Here is a 22,176-nt window from a genome sequence, read left to right on the forward strand (position 1 = left end):
TTTAATAAAATCCAGCACGTTTCAGTGGTACTTTCTCCATCCGTTTTCAAAGCCTTGTGTTTTTTTCCAGCAAATGTAATCCATGTGATTCTTTCACTCAGTTCATCTAAATGTTGGTTCAGGATCTAAACCCTTTGATATCCCAGAAGCATTTAGATTCCTCTCTTCTAAAAAAAAAGGCTATAACGTTTCTCCGCTTTCCAGAAAGGAGAAGCAATGTTTTAAGACTGAGCGGGATCCTGAGCTCTAAAATGTTTCCAGATTCTGGTTTGTGGCATGTGGGGTCCGACTGGTTGGGCCACAGTATCCCTTGTCCTTACTCTTCCACACAGAGGCCAGACTCTCACTGTGACATGCACACTTCTCAGACATCTGCTTGGCCAACCTCGAGTCTCAGGAGGAGGACCACAGACTCATGCAGGGTCTGCCTTCTGACTCATAGAAGGAGAAGACCTAACCTGCCTGAGACATTTTGGGGCTTGCTTTATTCTGGAAGGAGATCTTGCAGTCTTTTTTTTTTTTTTTTTTTAAGATTTTATTTATTTATTATTTCACAGACAGAGATCACAAGTAGGCAGAGAGGCAGGCAGAGAGAGAGGAAGAAGCAAGCTCCCCGCTGAGCAGACAGCCCGAAGCAGGGCTCGATCCCAGGACCCTGGCATCATGACCTGAGCCAAAGGCAGAGGCTTTAACCCACTGAGCCACCCAGGCGCCCCGATCTTGCAGTCTTTTAAAAATAACATAAAAGGCTGGCCTGTGATTTGATAAATTTTGATTTAAGTGAAAGAGTAGCTCATTTTTTATAATGAAGCAAGTTTATCTCCTTTTGGGTTTGTGATTGCAAGAGTTCCTGTTACTTTAATCTTTCTGACTATCCCCTTAGAAGATTTAGAATTTAAGCTGAATGTAATCAGCTAGGCCTTTTACTTAACTAGCTACTTTGTGTTTATTCAAAACTTCCTCTACAGAGGGGTGCCAGTGGAAGGGGAGAAATTAGTGTGCCATTCTCCTTTAAACTGGAAAAAAATATGGCAGTTCATAGGCCAGAATTAAAGATTTAGGAGGTGAAAAGAACTAGGAGAAAATAGAAGAAAGAAAAGATCTGCCTGCGTTTCTAGGAAACTTGTTTATAAGCCTCTCAAGAAAATAGCCAAAGAAAACCAAATGGAAAGAAGCAACAAGGGGTTCAATTTAAGAGTAGAGTTGGGTTTTCTTAGCCAGTCTTTATCAGTTTCTCTGACTGGATCTTTAGTTTGTTTCTTTAAAAATCCTCAGTGAGCTTTGAAGTTTCAGGTAACATTATTTTAATAAAGAGATTTATTTTGTATGAAAAGTTGGAGATCCATGCTTATTAGTTAGTGGAATGACGCTTACATTTTTCAAAATTAGAAATACGGAACAAAGAGCTCCTTTTAGGTCACCAGTAATTGATGCGATCTTGTATTTATATTATCTCTAATAGAAAATTTTGATAATGTGTGATATACAGGAATATATGTTACATAGATTATATTAGGTTGAACCATATGAACTTGTTGCTCTTTGACATTTTATTACCAATATTGCAATTTTATATGGCTCAATCTAAAATAACATCATATGTAAATTCAGAGAATTTTCAAAAAGCAGTTGAGGAGGAAAGATGCCAGCTTGTTAACTAGACCTCTCCAAGTTAGGGAAAACTTCTTGGATGTTCCCTTTGGCCCACATAGGAACGCAGAATGAGGCAGGATAGTGGTTGGGGCTCTGCTTCTTCACCTTGGCTGGAGGCCAGACTGGATGCATGACTTACCTCCCTCTCTGCCATGAGCAGAGAGCTACAGGTCTTTGTCCTTCCTTGGAGAGCATGTCTCCTGTTTTGTATTTTTGTGTAACTTTCTGCATATATGAATATTTTCAGTGTCTGTGTATTTTTCTGTGTCTCACTGCCCTAACCTAGTTTCTAACAGCGCCCCAGGCAGTGTCTCTTATTTATGCACATCTAAAGATACATCCTAGACCAGTTTTGCAGATGATTTCTTAAAACGTGGCTTCTGAGGGATTTGCTCCTAAAAATCTCCTGTCAGCTACAGTGGCTGGAACACTTACATGAAATGTGACATAGAATGTCACATTATGACATATCTAATAATTACTGGGATGGGAGTTGTGAAAACAGGTGTTGTTTTGTGTTTCCCAGAGCATAGCGTCTTATGGATTGGGTTGTTTTTCTAAAACAAGCTGCCAGAGACTGAGAGCTGTACCAGGACTCAAGCCTCCGAGAGGCACATGTGAGGGACAGGGAAAACTGCCGTTTTCCTGCCGAGAGTGTCCCTACTATCGTAACAGAGGTGCCGGCATCTCAGACCCTGACCCTTGCTATGACTTAGGACACTTATTTTTATGTAAAAATGTAGCAAAGCATTTAAAATAATTTTGTCGGAATAATTTGTTTTGTCAGAGAGTGGGACATTTATGAAGTCACAATCCGTTGATGTTCCAGAATTCCGATTCTTAAGGAGTTTGGTCTTACTGCTGTAGCTCTATTCTGATCTAGAATAGATCACTTACTGCAAAGGCCGAGACGGTGTGGAGTGCAGCTTTTTAAAGATTTCATGTGGAACAAACAGGCGATGATTTTCTCTTAGAGCTCGGACCTCAAAGTGTAATAACATCAAAGTGTAAATAACATTATAGTCTTTTCCGATTTGGGTGGAGAACCCTGTCTGGTTTGTAAAGTGTTAGATCCAATAGATCACATGTGATACTCAGGTTGTATCAGTACTCATTTCTGTCTGGCTTAGCAGGGAGAAAAATAACCAATAGGTTTTTTGCCATTGACTGTTAAAGTGCACTTCTTAACAACACAAATGCAGATCAGACATAAACATTCTTAGAGGTTTTTATTTACTTGTTTGTCAGAGACAGAGAGAGATCATAAGCAGGGGGAGTGGCAGAGGGGGAAGCAGGCTCACTGCTGAGGAAGGAGCCTGATGCAGGACTCGATCCCAGGACTCTGGGATCATGACCTGAAACGAAGGCAAATGCTTAACCAATTGAGCCACTCAGGCGTCCCTAGACATGAAACATTCTTAAACCAGGTCACCTCATCTGTACCTACCTGCAGAAAATCTTTTAAGCAAGTAGGCCTCTTTCCTTTGAGAAGTGAGATAAACTTGGCCCTTTCCTCCTGAATTACCTTTCTAAGATTTTCAGGAAATAATGTGTTTAGTTTATTCTGTTTTCATCTTTTCTCTTCATCTTTGTTGGATTTCTAGTGCTTTATCAGCAGATCCTCATTTTTACTCCTAACTGGTTGTTTTTAAAAGTTTATTTACATGTTAAGTGTGATTTAACTATTTCCTGGGCTGGATTTTGTTTCTGAGGACACATATATTAATTTAGGTATTATATCCAACAACCTTGTTAAACAAACTTTCTAATAGTTTACGATCTGTAGACTATAGATTCTTTTGGGTTTTCCATGTAGACATACCAGCTGAGAATTATGACAGTTTTGACTTCTGGCATTATCATCTCTTTGCCTTTTATTTACTTTACTTATCTTACTGCACTTAGTATTTCAGTAGGATGCTGAACGGAAGTGATGGGAGCAAACTCCCTTGTCTTTTCCTAATTTTAAAGGACATGTTTCTCTTGTTTCGCCATTGAGGTGGCGATTGCTATAGGGTTGGGTTGTTGTGTTTTCATAAATACTCTTTATCAGGTTTAAGGAAGTCCTTTTCTTTTTCTACTTTCTTAACATGTGTGAATGTTGAATTTTATCAAGCAGTGTTCATCATTCTGAGGCAACCACATGGGTCCTCCCCTACTGAACCTGTTAGTGTAGTGAAGCAGACTAATTTTCTAGCATTCAACTATCCTTGCATTTCTTTTTGTTTATTATTAATTAATTTATTTATTTGGCAGAGAGAGAGAGACAGCAAGAGAAGGAACACAAGCAGGGGAAGTGGGAGAGGGAGAAACAGGCTTCCCATGGAGCCAGGAGCCCAATGTGGGGCTCGATTCCAGGACCCTGGGATCCTGACCTCAGCTGAAGGCAGACCCTTAACAGCTGAGCCACCCAGGCACCCTTGTCCTTGTATTTCTTGACAAAAGCCAGTTTGGGTCATGATATATCATTATTTTGCTAGATTTGGTTTGTTAAGTTTTGCATAGGGCTTTTCTTTCTTTTATTTTTATCTGGTTTTATTTATTTATTTTTTTAAGTAGGCGCCGTGGTCCCAACACAGAGGTTGAAGACCTAAGCTGAGATCAAGAATCCAGCACTTACCCAACTGAGCCACCCACACTCCCGTGTAGAGTTTTTCTATGTTTACGAATGAACTTGGCTTACATTTTCCTTTTTTTTGCTCTATTATTATCTGATTTGTAATCGAGTTAATATTATCTCTTAGAATTAATGAGTTGGGTGTGTTCTCTCTTTTTCTCTCTTCTCTGTTACTTTGGAAACATGTTATCTGATTAGAATGATCTGTTCCTTAAATGTTGGTTGAATATGTCTGTAAACCCATCTGGGAGGGGTGGTTTTTTGTGAGGAGTGTTTTTTGCTCCCACTTTCAAAACCATTCTTGGTTCCTTTTGAATTCGAAAACATTCTGCAGACTCTGAAGGTCATTTGGGGTGATGATAGAGACAGATGGGAAGCTGCAGGGGCCGGGCAGGCAGCAATGGTTCTTCATTAGCTTCAGTCCTGCGCTCTGTCCTGGAGGAGGGACAGGGGGTCATATCAGCATCTGTGCATCATGGAAGATGAGGAAACACCATTCTCTTCAGGTAGTTCTCTAGAATTGAGTTGGAGCCGTCCTTTGGTTCCATGAGGGTCTTGGCACTGTTTTCCTCTGATCCACATCTGTTAGCCAGGCTCCAGATGACAAGTCTGCCCTGGCCATCCATTCTTTAATGCACATGTTGGCCAGTAAACACCTCATTCAGGCCCCTCTCTTGTCTCCCTGTGCCCTTTCCTTTGGTATAGTCCTGTGTTCTTACAACTTGAGTGGATGCATTTGAACCATAGTCTGTGAAATGGGGTCCCCTGGAGGTAGGGCTTGACCATTCTGCTCAGTCCTGGTAACTCGCTTCTCTTGGAATCCTAACATACCTGGGACACTGGGTTAGAATCCAGTGGTGGAAAGGCACAGAGATGGTGCAGTCAGGTACAACATGCCCTGTGGAATTAGGCATATGCATTTTAAGCAAAAGTGACTAGGATAGTCATGTAGGTGGGATGGGAAAGATTTTACACGTGAATTTAAGATATCCACCACATTTGATAACTTTTCTTAAGTGTATGCCTCATTAGAGATTTACACTTTTATGTTGGTTTTATCTGGCCTAGATGAAATGTATTTTTTATTGACTCATTCACCATCTGCACGAATTTTACAATCTAGCTGTATCATTGGGGACTGTGCTTGTTCATCACAGGCACACTCTGAAGGCTGCACTGTTGAGGGCAGAATGAGAGACGTCATATAGGTAGGTGGACTTGCTGAATCTGCAAAGTATGCTTTCAAGGAACGGGCTGTCTTAGTGTAGAAATGCTGGGTAAATGGCTGATTGGGACTTTGTAAATCATCATTCAAATAGAGCAGATTTCAGGCAAGCCTGAGATTTGTATACTGGGTTCCCTTGAAATCTGAAAATACTGTCCTTTTTTTTCTGTGAGCATAAAACACAGACACAACATAAAATAAATGCTGGAGATTTAATTATTAAGTTAATGAAATCAATTTTTTGTGTCTGGTTTGTGGAAGGAGTCAACATCACTTTAGACTGGGGCTTCTCAACCTTGACACCATTGCCATTTTAGGTCAGATAATTCTTTATTGTTGGGGGCTGGCCTGTGCCTTGCAGGATGTTTAACAGTATCTGTGGCCTCTGCCTACTTGATGCCAATAGTTCCTCTGCCCAGCTGTGACAAGCAAAAATGTCTCCAGACACTGACAGATGTCCCTGGCCATGGGAAGTCCTGGAAAGGGCAGGAGAAGTGCTGCTCTGCTGTATCGTGAGGCAGACTACTGATAATAATAATTTCATCTTGGGGGCGCCTAGGTGGCTCAGTTGGGGGCACCTAGGTGGCTCAGTGGGTTAAAGCCTCTGCCTTCGGCTTGGGTCATGATCTCAGGGTCCTGGAATCGAGCCCTGCATTGGGCTCTCTGTTCATCGGGGAGCCTGCTTCCCTTCCTCTCTCTCTGCCTGCTTGTGATCTCTGTCTGTCAAATAAATGAATAAAATCTTTAAAAAAATAATAATAGTTTTATCTTAGAAAACTTAGCCAGCTTCACCTACACTGCCTGGATAACGCATTCACCAAAGCAGGCATGTTCCAAAGGATTCAGTGTTTCCAAAATTTTTAGTTTGTGGAGTAGAGCCTGTTGCCAGGCTGATCACAAGAAGAAATGATCATCATATTCCAAACATTCTGTTTTCTGCAGTGAGCTCTGATTTTCAGCACATGGTTCATGTTTTACACTGCAGTGTACTTGCTTTTGGTTTATACTTCTACATGGTAATATGTAGGTGTAAATGTGTAATGTGCACGGGAAGGTGCAATGTATACTAAAGACTGTGACTTATTTAATAACACAAGAGATTGTCACAGGGGATTCGCAGACGTCACATGCATGTTTGTGCCAGTTCTTGAGTAGAGTAACAACATTTAACCTATTGCTTCCTACACTTGATGGTTCTGTGAGTTTGTATATTTTGGCAATAGGTCTAAAAAACTTTTAAAGTGACTTAAGTGATAGAGACATTTATTGTATCACATAACAAAGCGTTTAAAGGTCAGCCTTCATTAACATAGTGGCGCAAGTAAGGTCCACCAGGTCCAGGTTCCTTATATCTTCCACTTACCCTTCTAAGTGCTTTGCCTTTATTCACCTTTCTAAGCATATTTCCAGGAGTTTCATGCAGACAGATGGCAGTGGCCAGAGGCAGAAGGACCATCTCTATCTCATGTCCCTATTTAGGACCTTCCCCAAAGCCTCTAGCTAGCAAACTTCTATCATGTTTGTTGGCGGGCATCCTGTTTCATACTTTTGTCTCACTCAATACCTGGCAAGATACTGGGGTGCATAGGCCATGATGGCTTAAACTGTGGCCCCCGAGGGATCTGGCTGGTCAAGGGTGCACTCAGAAGGCATTCTGTCAGCAGGGAAGAATGGGGGCAGAGTGGGTGGGCAGGAAAGGAGAGCACCTCCCACTGAGGTGTGTCAAGAGTGGTGCCTCTGAGCACAATGTCCTAGTTTAAGAAATATAGCTAGGTGTCCAGAGCTCCTGTTCTACAGAAGAGTGATGTTCTTTTTTTGCCTTAATAAATAGTGTTTTCCTATTTTTCTGTTTTTATATGAGTTCTTGATTACAAACACTAAAGTTACATCAGAGTATAAATGCCAATTTTAGGTACAATGTGGAGTTCCATAAACAAGGACAAGCTGACAGCAGTGAGTAGCAAAGCAGGGAAGTGATTAAGACAGTGGTTGTAGATGTTCATGGGAAGTTAAGAATGTCCTATGTTAGTACAGGTTAGAATAATTACTGCCTGAAGGCTGGCATCAGGCTTTGAAGTTCAGAGTCTATACACATTGATTTAGGTTGATGAGTGGCTTATGTTGTCATGGGGAAGACCAGCCTTGAGCACCCATCCAAATTGTATAGAGAAAGGAAGTGGAAAAGAGAGACAGAGGGCCCATGTGTGTGACTTTTTAACCACCAAGTGAACCTTCTTGCTAACAAACTGGACCCAGCAATATCCTGGAATTTGGTTCCAGAGTCCTTCCTCTTAGGGAGAAGCAAGAGAAAGAGGAGGAGAGAGAGGTAGGGAGGTGGGTACATACTTTCGCTTCTTTCTGGACACTTTTAGCCCAAGCAAGGGGCATGTAGAGGATGGTCCACCTTTAAGCATGTTGACTTCATCCAGATGGTGCCAGTTTAGAGATGTGGAACCTGGAGTGTGTGGGGAAAAAGCCTCCTTTCTTTTCTCCAAGAGGCCCTTGCACTGGGAAATTTGTGGGGGAAATGCCATACAAATCTAAAAAATGACCAGTGTTTGGAATGAGGTGTTCCTTCTCATTCACCTGACACTTACTGCTTGTTGCCAGCTTCAGGTCCGCACCTGCTGGGGACATGTGAAAACACTGGGCTGCATTTAGAAAGATAAAATTCAGACACCAGGTAGCAAGCCATGTTTCAGTCCAGGAAGCCTCATGGTATTCAGGAATCTGTAGTAAAAATCACATACCTAAAAGGAGTGGATATGTAGGCTTGCAAGTGCTCAGAAAAGAAAAAGCTAGGAGACAGAGGTTGGGGTTGTGCTCCAGGACTTGTATTCCCTGAGCTTTTGTGTTTTGTCTGCGATTTGTCCTCAACCTTATTTGAGAATTCCATGGCCAGAAACCTCAGTTCTTCTACCATAGTTGCTGATTGTTTTTAATAAATTGGCTTATACTAAGTGGTAATAGATTTCAAAATTCCATTGGTAAATATGTTATTATTATCAAGACAAACAGTAACATGAATATTGTCCTATAACTCAGTCATAGTTTATGTATTATGTTTCTAACCTAGAACATGATTTGGGATCTATAATGGGCACTAAATTATATATATTTTTTCATTTTTCTCCAAATTGTCCTAAAAAGAAGAGCCCTCCATTCCTCTGGAAAGATTTAAAGTATTTGCAAATATTATTTTGGTTTCAGATAATTGGGAATCTATTTCATTTTTGTGTAAGACTTCCAAGGAAGGAAATATGTCAGCTGTCAGTGACCTGTCCTAGGCCCCTCCAGAGCAAGCTAGTCCTTACATAATAGAAATTGGACTAGGATGCTGCCTCCTTTTTTTTTTTTTTTAAAGTAATGGAATGGATGTTAAATGGATTTATTTAAAAAGATTTTTTTTAAGATTTTATTTATTTTTAGAGAGAGTGTTTGTGAAGGCGCAAGCAGGGGGAGGGGCGGAGGGAGAGGAAGAGATGCAGACTCTCCGCAGAGTGCGGAGCCCGCCACGGGGCTCAGTCTCATCACCCTGATGAGATTAGGGCCTCAGCTGAAACTAAGAGTTGGATGCCTAACTGACTGAGCCACCCAGGCATCTCTACATGGATTTATATTTTTATGAGAAAATAGTTATGAAGCTGTTCCTTAGCTTCTGTGGTGAAGTCAAAAGTTTGACAGAATTTGTTTCTGTTGGGTCTGGTTCTGTTGGGCCCAGTTCTGTTGGATCTAGTTCTCTCATCTGACAAGTGCATTGTGCCTTAGCAGGAGCCACTGTTGTTGTTGTTGCTTAAGATTTATTTATTTTATTTATTTTTTATTTTTTAAATTTTGGATGTGTTTATTTTATTATGTTACGTTAGTCCCCATACGGCACATCATTAGTTTTTGATGTAGTGTTCCATGATTCATTGTTTGCATATGACACCCAGTGCCCCATGCAATCTGTGCCCTCCTTAATACCCATCACCCGGCTAACCCATCCCCCCCACCTGTCCCCTCTAAAACCCTCAGTTTGTTTCATGGAGTCCATAGTGTCTCATGGTTTGTTTCCCACTCCGATTTTTCCCCCTTCACTCTTCCCTTCCTTGTACTACTGTCCTCCATGCTATTCCTTATGTTCCACAGGTAACTAAAACCATATGATAATTGACTCTCTCTGCTTGACTTATTTCACTCAGCATAATCTCCTCCAGTCCCGTCCATGTTGATGCAAAAGTTGGGTATTCATTCTTTCTGATGGCTGAGTAATATTCCATTGTATATATGAACCACATCTTCTTTATCCATTCATCTGTTGAAGGGCATCTTGGCTCTTTCCACAGTTCGGCTATTGTGAACGTTGCTGCTCTGAACATTGGGGTGCATATGACCTTTCTTTTCACTACATCTTTCTTTTCACTACATCTTATCTTTGGGGTAAATACCCAGTAGTGGAATTGCTGGGTCGCAGGTTAGCTCTATTTTTAATTTTTTGAGGAACCTCCACACTGTTTTCCAAAGTGGCTGCACCAACTTGCATTCCCACCAACAGTGTAAGAGGGTTTATTTATTTTAGAGAGAGTGTGTGTGTGGGGGAGTGCACAAGTGGGGCAAAGCCAGAAGGAGAGGGAGAGCGAGAGAATCCCAAACAGAATCCCTGCTGAGTGTGGAGCCCAACATGGGGCTCATTCTCATGGCCCGTGCGATCCTGGCCTGAGCCTAAACCAAGGGTTGGGCGCTTAACTGAATGAGCCATCCAGGCACCCCCAGGAGCTACTTTTTGCTAACATTTTCTGTAAGATGCCATGGTCATCTTGAGTAAGATTCCATGACAGTCTTGTTTTGAACTCTGAGGCGCTCCCAGGTTGTCTCACCCTTAGACCTTGACTCCTAGTCATAGTCTGTTTTCAGTTGACTACATCTCTCTCTCTGAGACAGCAGTCAGTGTTGTCATTGTACTCCATCAGCATTTTCTCGGACTTGGCCTCCCAGTTACAACTGTGCTTCAGTGGATGTCTAGCAAGAAACCTCCAACGCATGGTCAGCACTTTCTCTCATTCCCGCATCTTGGTCTGTGTCTGGTGTGGTGTTTATCCCTTGGAATTCAGAATTCAGACAGGCCTTCCTGGGTGGTCAGAGGCAGATGTTGAGGAATGCTGGAAGCCTGTCTCCCTCTGCTCTACTCTTGGGCTCTTTCCAGGCATTTGGGTGCTGTGCTTGGTTCTAGAGAACTGGAATCTTTGTGTGCTCCTCCCTCCATCTGGATGGTTTTGTCTTAGTGGAGGAGGTTGCTTGGTGCCAAAACATTGGATTATCCTCAAGTTCACTTTTTAGGGCTCCTCACAGGTTCAGGGATGTTTCTGAATGAGTGGGTGTGGCATGGAAAGGCCTCTGGCATAGCTGGCCTGTGAATAACTGATTAAACCTGAAATTTAGACATTTATTTTGCCAGCCTGACCTTCCTAGTGACAGCAGAGGCATTTTCTTTTCCTGCTTCGTCAAACTCATTCTTCATCTGTTTGTCCAGAAACGTTCCTGATCTTGATGTCATAATTGAAAATTGTGCAATTTATTTGTCCGCTTGTGAGCCCATATTTATATTAATTCTCATCACGAAATTGCACTGCATAAGTGATCTCACACCACAAACACAGCAATGATGGGGGGGGTGTCAATCCAGGTTTTTTCCTTATAGAGTACTGATGTAATTCAGCCCAGTTAATCATCAGTGTAAAATGTAAGCTGTTGGCACCAAAATTTAGTTACTTTGTGCATGAACATGAAGAGAGTGACATCTTGGAGAGGTTTCTGAGGGAGCCCTGTTGGCTGATTGGGAATTCTACTCCTCTTCTCAGGAAGGTGGTCTCAGTAGAGAGTGTCTCTCCTTTGCCTGCTGTGGAAGATCCAGATTTAATCCCAGGGCTTTGGTATGGTTTGCTGCCATTTTGTTGCACTTTTGCTCCCAGTCCAGTCCAGACTGAGATGGGGACACAGTATTTTCTTAAGATGTTAATTGCCAATGGAAGGGTGGGGAGAAGGGGCTTGGGAGTGACTTTCTCTTTCCCAGAGAAAGGAAATGTTGGAGACTAAGTTTGGAGAATTACTGTCTTTGTGTTTTAGGAGCCCATTGGCTTTGTGAACTGAGAGCCGGTGAGGATGGTGTGTGGGCTTCTGTCACTGGGGCCTGTGGCAGTGGGGAGTTGGTGGAGGGATGGCATGCACCTTCCTAGGCAGGCTTTGGCAAGGTGCTGGTATCAGGCCCAGTGCTTGGCTGCATTCACGTAAGCCTGGTCAGAGCTGACTGTGAGCTCTAGAGCTGCAGGCCAGACTGGATGCTTCCCGAGCTCCTGCGGTGCTGGGGGCAGGACTACTTGGGGGCTGGAGAGCGGCCCTCAGTCCAGCTCCCAGAGAAGACCAGGATACTGAAGCTGAGGCTCTGAAGATGATTTGGAGTGGGGTGACACGGGAGTCTAGGCATGCACACAGGGTGATGGGGTGGGTTTGGGAGAGTTTAGACATCCTACAGCATGAAAGGCAAGGGGAAGAGAAGTGGGAAATGAAGCACTTTCAGGCCAGTTCAAGGAGAATTTTCTGGAATGCACTGAGGGTGCATTGATCCTTTGGAAATGGAGTGCCACCCTTGAAGGGTTCTAAATGGGGAGTGACTTTATTTTTTCAACAGTTTTACTGAGATATTATTCAAATACAGTTCACCCACTTTAAGTGTACAGTTCAATTCAGTGACTTTTACTATGTTCAGAATTGTGCAGCCATCCTCACAATGGGTTTTAGAACGTTCCCATCACCACTGAAAAGCCCAGCGCTTTTTAGCTCTTGCTTCCCATTTCCCGCCCCCCGCCCCCCATCTCCAGCCTCAGGCAGCAGTGTGTTTCTTTTCTGTGTCTACAGATTTGCCTGCCTTGGACAGTTCAAATAAATGGAATCATGCTCTATATGGTCTTTGGTGCTTGGCTTTTTTTTTTTTTTTTTTTTTTTCACTTAGCATAATGTTTTAAGTGTTCATCCACATTGTAAGATATAACACTAGTTCAGTCCTTTTTTTTTCCAGATAATACTCCATTGTTTAGCTCTATCACATTTTATTTCTCTGTTTGTCAGGTGATGGACATTTGTGTTGCCTCACTTGATGGGTATTATGAATAATGCTGCTAGGGAGGGCTATTTACACACCCATCGACTTGGCATTTTGACTGCATCTGTGGATGAGTACAGGATAGATTGGAAGGGGACAAGATGAGGCAGAGAACATTGTTAGGTAGTTGCAGAAGTCTCTGTAAGTCCTTTTCATACTTGTTTAGGTGTGGAATCTTGCATTTTAGCTAAAGCCCCATACAAAACTGGAGTGTATAAAACAGATTAAATGAAGCTACCCTTGACAGCAGTGTGGAGGCCTAGAATCCCTTGCACTCAGTATCCCCCTTCCATGAAGCTGATGGGGTGGGGGTGGGGAGTTGGTTTTTGAGAAGTTACAAAAGTTGTTTGTATTGGTCAAAGAGGGGTTTCCCATGGGCAGCATGGCCGGCTGGAGGAGGAAGAGGAGGCTAGGAGCCGGAGGCCAGGAGCTGGGAGAGTGTGTGTTTGTGTGTGTAGGGGTGGTGGAGGGAGAGAAGCCTGGAGGGGTTTGGATTTGGCTCTTCCATTGACTTAGAATCTGATGAGCCCCTCCTGGCCCCCTGGCCTCCCTGTCAGGCATAGACCACTTGCTGGATGGTAGCAACCCCTTAGCTACAAGGCTGGAGGGATAAGCTGGCTGAAAGTTTCCCCTGGGGTGTGGGAAGAGGGAAGGTGGTGTTGTGGCTTCTGGTTAGAGGCCCCAGCAAGGCATGGCTGGGGGCTGGGCAATACTCCCTCTCCCCACAACTTCCATTAGCCTCTCTCCAAAGCAGCTCGCTGCAATCTAATTTAAGATGGTGTTGCCTCTGCATCATCAGTTTAAGACAAGTCCTTCAGCCCAGTGTGTCTCAAAGTTTAGGTGCACGTGAACCGCCCTGGGGGTCTGGTCCAGCACGGGCTCTGATCTGCTAGTCTGAGTGGAACCAGAGAGTCTGTCTTTCCAACTAGCTCCTGGGTAATGCTAAGAGCATCTTGGAGCATCGGGGGCCAGCCCCAGTTCCACACAGGTTGTTGCTGCTCAGCCTCTCTCTTTTGGTGTCTGGTTGTGGGAATCAAGAAAGTAGAGCGAAGTGGAGTAACCCAAAGGTTGTCAAGTCTTTTTAGGACCTTATTGGCACAGGACACTTGACAACAATACCCGTTCAGGATCTTCAGACCCGTTCAGGTCTTCCTCATAGCGCAGAGTGGGGCTGATGGGTGAGGAGAAGCACCTGTACTGTTTCCTGGGTCTGTCTCATACTATGTGTATTTTGAGTCAGGAGAATCCAAACAATAGGATGGATGGCTGTGTGAGCATGCTTCTCTGCTCTCATTTCATTGTTAGCAAACTTCCCCTCAGGAGGTGATACTCCTGATAGCATCCTGAGAACTGAGTCGTGCCTAATTACAGATTTATCTCCGAGTGGGGTGGAGCAGCTTTTGTTTGTACTGAAACTATAGCGGATGCTTTCACAAATACGTTTTCTCCCACACAAATTGCATTCACAAGAGTTTTGTGGGGGTTGGCCAACATTTCTTTTTAGAAGTAAATGGTAATGATAGCAAATGGCAAATTTTAGAGGAAGTTTGAGTGCTACGGCTCTGGCCCCTGGTGGGTATCTGTGTGTGCGCCCTGAGACTAAGCAGGTTCAGCTCTGTTGCAGGGGCATCCAGAGCCGGGTTTCAGTCGAATCCTCGGGAGTGTCAGAGTAATACTATTGAAGAGCACTTCCTTCTCTCTGACAGGCTGCGCACTTGAGAATTGTAAGTTTGTGATCAAGAGTTTTTGCCTCTTTAGATATTCTCTTTGGAGGCAAGTCAGATTGCTGGAACTGTTTTGACAAAGCAGTGACTAAAGATGAAGTGTTGTCACTCTTGTGTTTAAAAAATTTATGACACTGTTTGCTAGCTGGGAGAGAACGTATGGAACGTATGGAACACACATGCATGTGAAGAGCATAACATTCAGGTGAGCACGCAAGGATCTGCCTCCTAAGCCTAAAAGTAGAGCATATGCCATACCCAGCAGCCTTCCTGTCCCCACCCCCACCTCACCTGTCTCCTGGTGACCTGTGTCTAGGTCAGCCTGGGTCCTGTCTCTCAAAATGGCTTTGAGCACATGCGTGTCCCTGAGCAGCAGTGTCTGGCTGCTTGCTTGTTTTCTAACATTTTTTACTTTTTTTTTTTTTTTTTAATTTATTTGACAGAGATCACAAGGAGGCAGAGAGGCAGGCAGAGAGAGATCGGGGGAAGCAAACTCCCCGCTGAGCAGGGAGCCCGAAGTGGGGCTCAATCCCAGGACTCTGGGATCATGACCTGAGCTGAAGGCGAGGCTCAACCCAATGAGCCACGCAGACGCCCCCATTTTTTACTTTTTTGATGTAGGCTCCACACCCGCGCCCAGTGTGGAGTCCAACACGGGTTTTGAATTCACGACCCTGAGATCAAGATCTGAGCTGAGATCAAGAGTTGGGCACTTAACCAACTGAACCACCCAGGCGCCCCTGGCTTTCTTGCTTAACGATGGAGATGGGAGTTCTAGTTTTTGACTACTGCAGTCAACAGGCTTTTCATAGCAACACTTCAGATCAGGTGAATCAGTTTGTACAGATTGTCCCCTAATTTATTTAAAGAATCCCTTTTCTTGTGAACTTTTAGGTTGCTCCACAGTTTTTACTGTTGAAAAATGAGTGCAGTGAACATCCTTTCGCATGTATCTTTGTGTACTAAGCTACTTGTTTTCCACAAGATAAATCCGAAGAGGTGGAATTGCTGGGTCATACTGTGCTTAGTGCTTTGAAATGAGCATTGCCAAGTTGCGCCCCTAAGGCCCGAATTTACACTCTCCACCAATGATATATAATGTTCCTTTCCTCAGATCCTTGCAAAGTCTGATTATTATCATTGTTTAATCCTTGTCAACTTGATGAATAATTATATTGTATCTTGTTTTTATGTGCATCAATTTGATTGCTAGTAAAGTTGAACTCTTTACATAAGCTTATTGTTTGTATTTCTTCATTTCTTTAAAAAAAAATTTTTTTTTTTGAGAGAGAGAGAGCAAGAAGGCTGGGGGAGGGGCAGAGGAAGTGGGAGAATCCCAGGCACTCCATGACCTGTGCCAAAATCAAGTCAGATGCTTAAGTGAATGAGCTACCCAGGCACCCCGACATTTCTTCACATTTTAAAATATTACTTGTGAATCTGGGTTTTTGGATCCCAATAAGTTTGATTAATTTCTCATTTACATTTTTTTCTATATACCAGCTAGTTTTAGAACTTGTATACTCATTTTATTGGTCATATTATTTAACACAATTTCCTTTATTACTCTCTTAAGAGGCTCTAGTTCTATGAGTAATTTATTTATGCATTTTTTTTTTGAGGATGTGAATGGCTGTAATACATTCTGAATACTTGCAAGTTTGCAAACGTTCTGGTTGATATTGAATTTTTGGGTCACCATCTTTTACTCTCAGACTCTGTAGGCATCATCCTGATGCTTGGTTGGCTTTCTTCCTTCCCTTTGTCCACCCATCTGTCGTCACACAGTATTCTTTTATTCCTCTGACACATGGTTTATTAATATTTCCTGTGTCCTGGCTCTCTGGTGGCACTTAGTGTCATGGAAGAGAAGACAGGTGGCCTCTGTGAATTTCTTTTACATTTCCCTGATGGTTGGTCCTTCTAGGATATTCTTGAGCCTTTCCGTAGTCCGGGGTTTGTTCTCCAGTGATGTCTTTGTTTATTGCTTTTTCTGTGTTTGCTCTGATCTCTTTTCTGTCTTGCAGCTGACTTCTAAGTTTCTGCTCCTTTTGCTTAGAGTCTTGTCCTCTCGATATTGGAAGGATTATATGAATCGATTTTTCTGAATCATTAACTTTTTTTATGGTATTAGATCTGTTGCTAACTGTATCTGCTGTTTGAGTTTTCTTTCTTAAACATATCTTTAATTATTTATTAAAGTAATTATGTGCTTGATTCAAAATCAGGTAATTCCTAAAGGCTTATAATGAAAAATAAACCCCTTTGCCTGTTTTTCCTTATCCCATTCCTGTTCCACACAAATGAGCACCTTTAACATATATTTTTTTTTTTAAGAATTTATTTATTTATTTGACAGAGAGAGAGAGCACAAGTAAGCAGAGCAGCAGGCAGAGGGAGAGAGAGAAGCAGGCTCTCCACTCAGCAGGGAGCCTGATGCGGGGCTTGATCCCAGGTCCCTGGAATCATGACCTGAGCTGAAGGCAGCTGCTTAACCAACTGAGCCACTGAGGCACCCCTAACATAATTTTTAAAAAAGATTTTATTTAGAAAGAGTGAGTGAGAGAGAGAGCATGAATGGGGGTAGGGACAGAGGGAAGGGAGAAGTAGATTGCACTGCTGAGCAGGGAACTTGACACGGGGCTCAATCCCAGGACCCTGGGATCGTGACCTGAGCTGAAGGCAAAGACTTAACCTACTGAACCACCTGGCGCCCCACCTTTAACATATTTGAAGCTATTTCTTTGAGTACTTTCTTCTCTATCCCTAAATAATAAACTTTTATTGTTTCTTGATATATTAAATTCTGGCATTATTTCGTGCTACTTAGTTAGCTCTGTTCACCTCCTACACCCTCCATCTTTCTGGTATTAGGATATCATTGATTATTTATTTTTCAATACCATTATTATTTTTTTTAAAAGATTTTATTTATTTATTTGACACAGAGAGAGAGAGATCACAAGTAGGCAGAGAGGGGGAAGCAGGCTCCCCGCCGAGCAGAGAGCCCGATGCGGGGCTTGATCCCAGGACCCTGAGATCATGACCTGAGCTGAAGGCAGAGGCTTAACCCACTGAGCCACCCATGCACCCCTCAATACCATTGTTTTTAGTTGAACTAGTAGTATTTACATTGTCTCGATTCTGGAACTGCTAGGTACCACAGACTTAGTTACCACCAAAAATCTTAGGATTTTTTTTTGTTTTTTTTGGGTCTTATTTGGCTTTTTGCTTTTCTAGGATTATGTACCTGTCTTTTTCTTCTTGAAATTTTACTGAAAGTACTGTATTTAAGCCTGCTGCTCCAGACTGCTCTTTGCCATACATCCCCTCTAGAGGCCTCTTCTGTAAGAACCCAGTTCTGGAGCCCTTGCTGCGCTCCCGGTGGATGGGTTGCTCCCCAGGGTGCCAAGCCCTCATTTCACCAAAGCCTGGCAGTGATTTCTCTCCCAGAGAATGTGCACTGTTTCTCTGGGTCCCATGTCTTCCTCTTTCCTGGACTATTGTTATTTTGTACAAAAATTCTTCATTGTTCCACAAATCTGCTCCATTGGCATTTGTACAACATATAGACCAAGTGGGGCAGAAAAAACGTCCCATTCCCCCTTTTTTGAAGTCTTGCAAATTGAAGAAACATTTTGAATCATTTAAAGAACACTATTAGTTTGAAATGCTCATGAACAGTTTTCTGTTACCAATTATGCACTGGAATAGCGAAACTGAACTTGCTTTAGTGTCTCCTTAAACTTTGCTACAGTTCGAATGCTTATGAACCAGACATGTGCCAACAGTTTGATAGAGGTTGACTTCAGTCTAAAGTAGATGTTGACCAAAGAGTTGCCTGTTATTTCTGCCTTCAAATAGCTTATGGCCTAAAAAGCAAATGCACACTGGCACAGAGGAGGAGAGAAGAATCCATTCACTTGGTATGTGGAGTGAAAGGAGGCCAGCCTCTGGCCTCCCAAAGGCTGTGGGCCGTTGCTTTTCTTTCAGTAGAAGAGAAATGGTTACTCCTTTCCTATAACTCTTGAAATTTTAAAATTAGCCCTCTTCGAAGCAAAAGCCAAGGCCACTGATAGAATGAAGAGTTGAGAAGTGTAAAGGGCAGTGATACCTTGTTCTGTAATAGAGTTAGGGAGTTGAGGGCAACACCATAAAAGTCCTGGCTACTAGAATATGTAGTGTGCCAGGGGGATGGGTGATCAGTGTTCAGAGCATCAGCATATGTAATATAATAAAGTGTTGTGGGATTATACTCCCGGCTTGCTCAGTTGTCCCTTCACATTGCTGCATCCTTTAGGGCTGTGACTAGGGGTGTGATCCCAAGCATTACCACTGCCCTCCAGTGTCCAGGTGTGTAAACCAGTGTTAGGACGCTGGTTAAGGGAGACTCAAGTAACAGATTACACAGAGTGAATTATCAAATTAACATATGGCTTATTTTGATGAGTTTAAAATATTTCTGGTTTGGGTCCTCCCAGAGTAAGAGGCTTTAGATAGAGGTCTTCCAGGAAGCACAGTGAGACAGGGCAGAGAAAAGCCTTATACTAAGGCCGCGTTGGTGATCCCTGGGGACCCTCTGGAGGAGTGTATAAGACTTTTTCAGAGTTGGCACCATGATGGGGGAGGAAGCTGGGTTTTGAACCCCGCAATTCTCATTTCTCGGTGGCTGAACTCATTCCTAGAGGTGTTCACTTCCTGATACATTTGGCCTGCCCTACACTTGTGGCTAGCCCCTGCCCCTGGCCAGGTGGTGTCCTTAGGCAGAGAGGAACAGGCCAAAAGTTGTGGGCTTGCAGGTGGTTGTCTGCTGACACTGCAGTGATCTCTGGGCTAGGGGTCACGGTGGGTGCTGGTAGCATCTGCTGTAGTGGGCCAACTTGGAGATCTGAGGGCAGCTGCACTGATACAGAAACACATGCCTGGGCTGACCTTGAACCCCTTGGCACATCCCACAATGGCCTAAAACAAGCCCTACTATGTGTGTCTGTTCAATGAGGGAGTATGCTGATGGGACTTCGTGAAGTAAGAATAATAGGAAAGACAACTGAACACCCCCATCCTCAACCCCCCATCATTTTTGCATGCTTAAGAGGCTTTTTGTAAACAATGGGGAATTAGAAAATAAAATTAGCTTGCACGATTTCAGATGGGAACAGATGCCTGCCTGCTTGCTTTTTTTTAAATTCCCACAAAAACCTCAAGCAGAGTTAATAATGTATGAAAATTAGGTACCATGTGTACACTTCGCTTCGTAATGTTTTTATTAAGCAGCCCGTTGATTTAAAAATAACACAATAGTTGACATAATGGCAGACACTGCGGTGTATATGGAAACATCCTCTTTGAATGTTCTGTCAGGTTTTCCATTACACAAGGAATTTTTTTACAAGTGCTTTCAGAATTATCACATAATATGAAATTATATCAAATTACAGTTTGATAAAACAAATTGCCCATATACAAATTCCAGTTGCTTTAAAAAAAATGGCTTGGTCAATTAGAGATAATCTGTAGAAGTAGGTTTCTACAGATTGTTAAAATTCCACAGGAAATTCACACTTCTGTCTTCTCAAATTTTTGGCCATGATATTTGCCGGTTGGAATTTGCCTCTCTTCTTTGTTCTTCCCACCCTCTGCCACTCTGGCCTGTAAGTAGAAGGAAGAAACAGGGAGAAGTGAAAGGTCATAAACCTAGGAGTTTCCAGTAGCTCAAGAGATTCCCTGGTTCTGAAGGCAAAGCCAGTCTGTACCAAGTTGATAAGCATTGGACTTGCAGGTGGAAGTATCCCCACCCAGAGTTTGAGTGTAGGTCTCTGCCATTCTTTGAAGAACCCACTTATGAAGGTGTCTCATGCATTATGGAAGGGCAGCGGGCTGCTCTAGTCACTGTGCTGGTCCCCTTAGCCTCTGCTGCATCTCCTTGGTAGTAATACAAGGTTGCCTCCTGGTTTATCAGGTCTAGGGGAGCACACTGAGGCACAGGGAAATCTAGTAATTCAGCCTAACCCTCAGAAGGTTCATTGCTGATTGAATATTTCTGTATTCTGCAGTGCTTCACTCATACATTACTGTGAAATTATTAGCTATTCAACAAAGCATATATCTAGTGTCCGCTTGTTTTGTTTATCTGCAGGGTGAGCGAAGGACCACACAGGGCAGTTTAAACAACTTGACAGAATCAGGGCATTTTTTAACCGGTGGTGGTAGTTGCTGGACACTAAGGAAAGACAGTGAGCATTGTGGAAAGTTCTAAAGCTATTGAAATGAGTTAACGGGGCTGATGAGTTTGGGGCATTTTGTCCTTCAACTCATGTCCTTCTAAGGGAGCCTGGCTGGGCATGTCCTTCCTTTGCAACCTCCTGTGATTGCCCAGTTGTGCCTCTTGACACCACCAGGGCCACAGGTGTGGGCCAGCACCCTCAGAGTAATAATACCTTGTGGTATTTTAAAAAGTAATTGCAGAGGAGACATTTGATCTTTATGACTTGCACCATAAGACTTTCTTGGAATCTTTGCAAGGGGTTGGTTGGAACAGAACTTTTCCATCTCCACTACGGTCTATAAAAATCATAGTAACTGACTTCATGGGGCTTGAGTTTTTCTTTTGTTATTTTCTTCACTCTCTAATTAGATTTTGCTCATATGTGGGGCAGAACAGCCTGGCACGAAATAACCAGCATTAAAATAACTCAAAGATGGGGCCATGGGGGTGGGCCCGACATTGCCCTTGCAAGAGTAGAGACCAGGTTTGCTGTCCTGGACCTGTGGCTCACCCCAGGAGCTCCTGTCCCAGTGAGCATTTCCTCCAAAAGGAGGCAGGTCAACTGGAGTCTTGGCTGGGAGTCTGGGAGACCTGGTGCTTTTCCCAGCCTGGCTGGTGCCTGGATGTGGTCTTGGATATGCTCTCTCTCAACTGACTTCACCTCCATAGTTCTCAAAAGCAATCTGGGAATCATAGTATCTGTCCTTGACTTTTTGGAATGCTAAAGGTGGCAAACTATCACAGTCTGAGGGGTCATTGATTTCCTCAGGGTGAAAAAGACTTTAAAGAACTGAAATTAAAATTTCAGGTTATGTCTGTGGTTCCTTTGAGGAAGGAGGTGCTCTCTTCTGTCAACTGTAGGCTCAAAAAGGAGAAAGAAGAGGGTGCCTGTGTGGCTCATTAGGTTAAGCATCTGACTTTGGGTTAGGTCATGATCTCTGGTTCCTGGGATCGAGCCCCATGTTGGGCTCCCAGCTCAGCAGGGAGTCTGCTTCTCCTCCTTCTGCCCCTCCCCCTTGCTTGTGCTCTCCTTCTCTCTCTCTCAAATAAATAAGTAATCTTTAAAAAATTACTTTTTTTAAAAAAAGGAGAGAGAGGAAGACCTTGACATGGTTTACATGGGACGTATGGGAACTTAGGAGGACATCAACAAGAAGCTGTAGTTTTTTGCTATCATTGTCCCAGACTACGTTGGAAGCAAGTTTAAGACACCATCTCACTCTAAGAATGATCCTTCCATCAGGAATTCCTAGGCACCTGTTTTGTTCTGAAATGACTTGCAAAGAAGTTGGTTTTCTAGAGCCCCTTCAAACCTGCACCCAGCCCCTAGAGGCCTGGCGGGCTCCAGTGTTCCCCAGAGAGGCAGGCAGAAGGGACAGTGACAGCAGACACAGGTCAGCTCTGCCAGCTCTGCTTACCCCCTTCCACCCACATGGGTGTCCCCAGTTGTGGGGCAGTAAACCCCACCTGAGCATCTCCTGGAGTGGGCGGAGTCCAGGGGAACCTGGAGTCTGACCATACGCATAGCACTGAGCGCTCAGGTTTTCTCGTCAT

At 43.3% G+C, this 22,176-nt stretch overlaps 1 protein-coding gene across 2 annotated transcripts in view; it reads left to right on the forward strand.

Annotated features, from left to right (window-relative positions):
• DTD1 (D-aminoacyl-tRNA deacylase 1) overlaps nucleotides 1-22,176 on the forward strand; it is a 175,099-nt gene that overhangs the window by 127,926 nt on the left and 24,997 nt on the right. The gene's annotated exons all lie outside the window — the stretch shown is intronic.

Source organism: Martes martes (genome assembly GCF_963455335.1).
Source record: "Martes martes genome assembly, chromosome: 9".
Classification (NCBI taxonomy): domain Eukaryota; kingdom Metazoa; phylum Chordata; class Mammalia; order Carnivora; family Mustelidae; genus Martes; species Martes martes.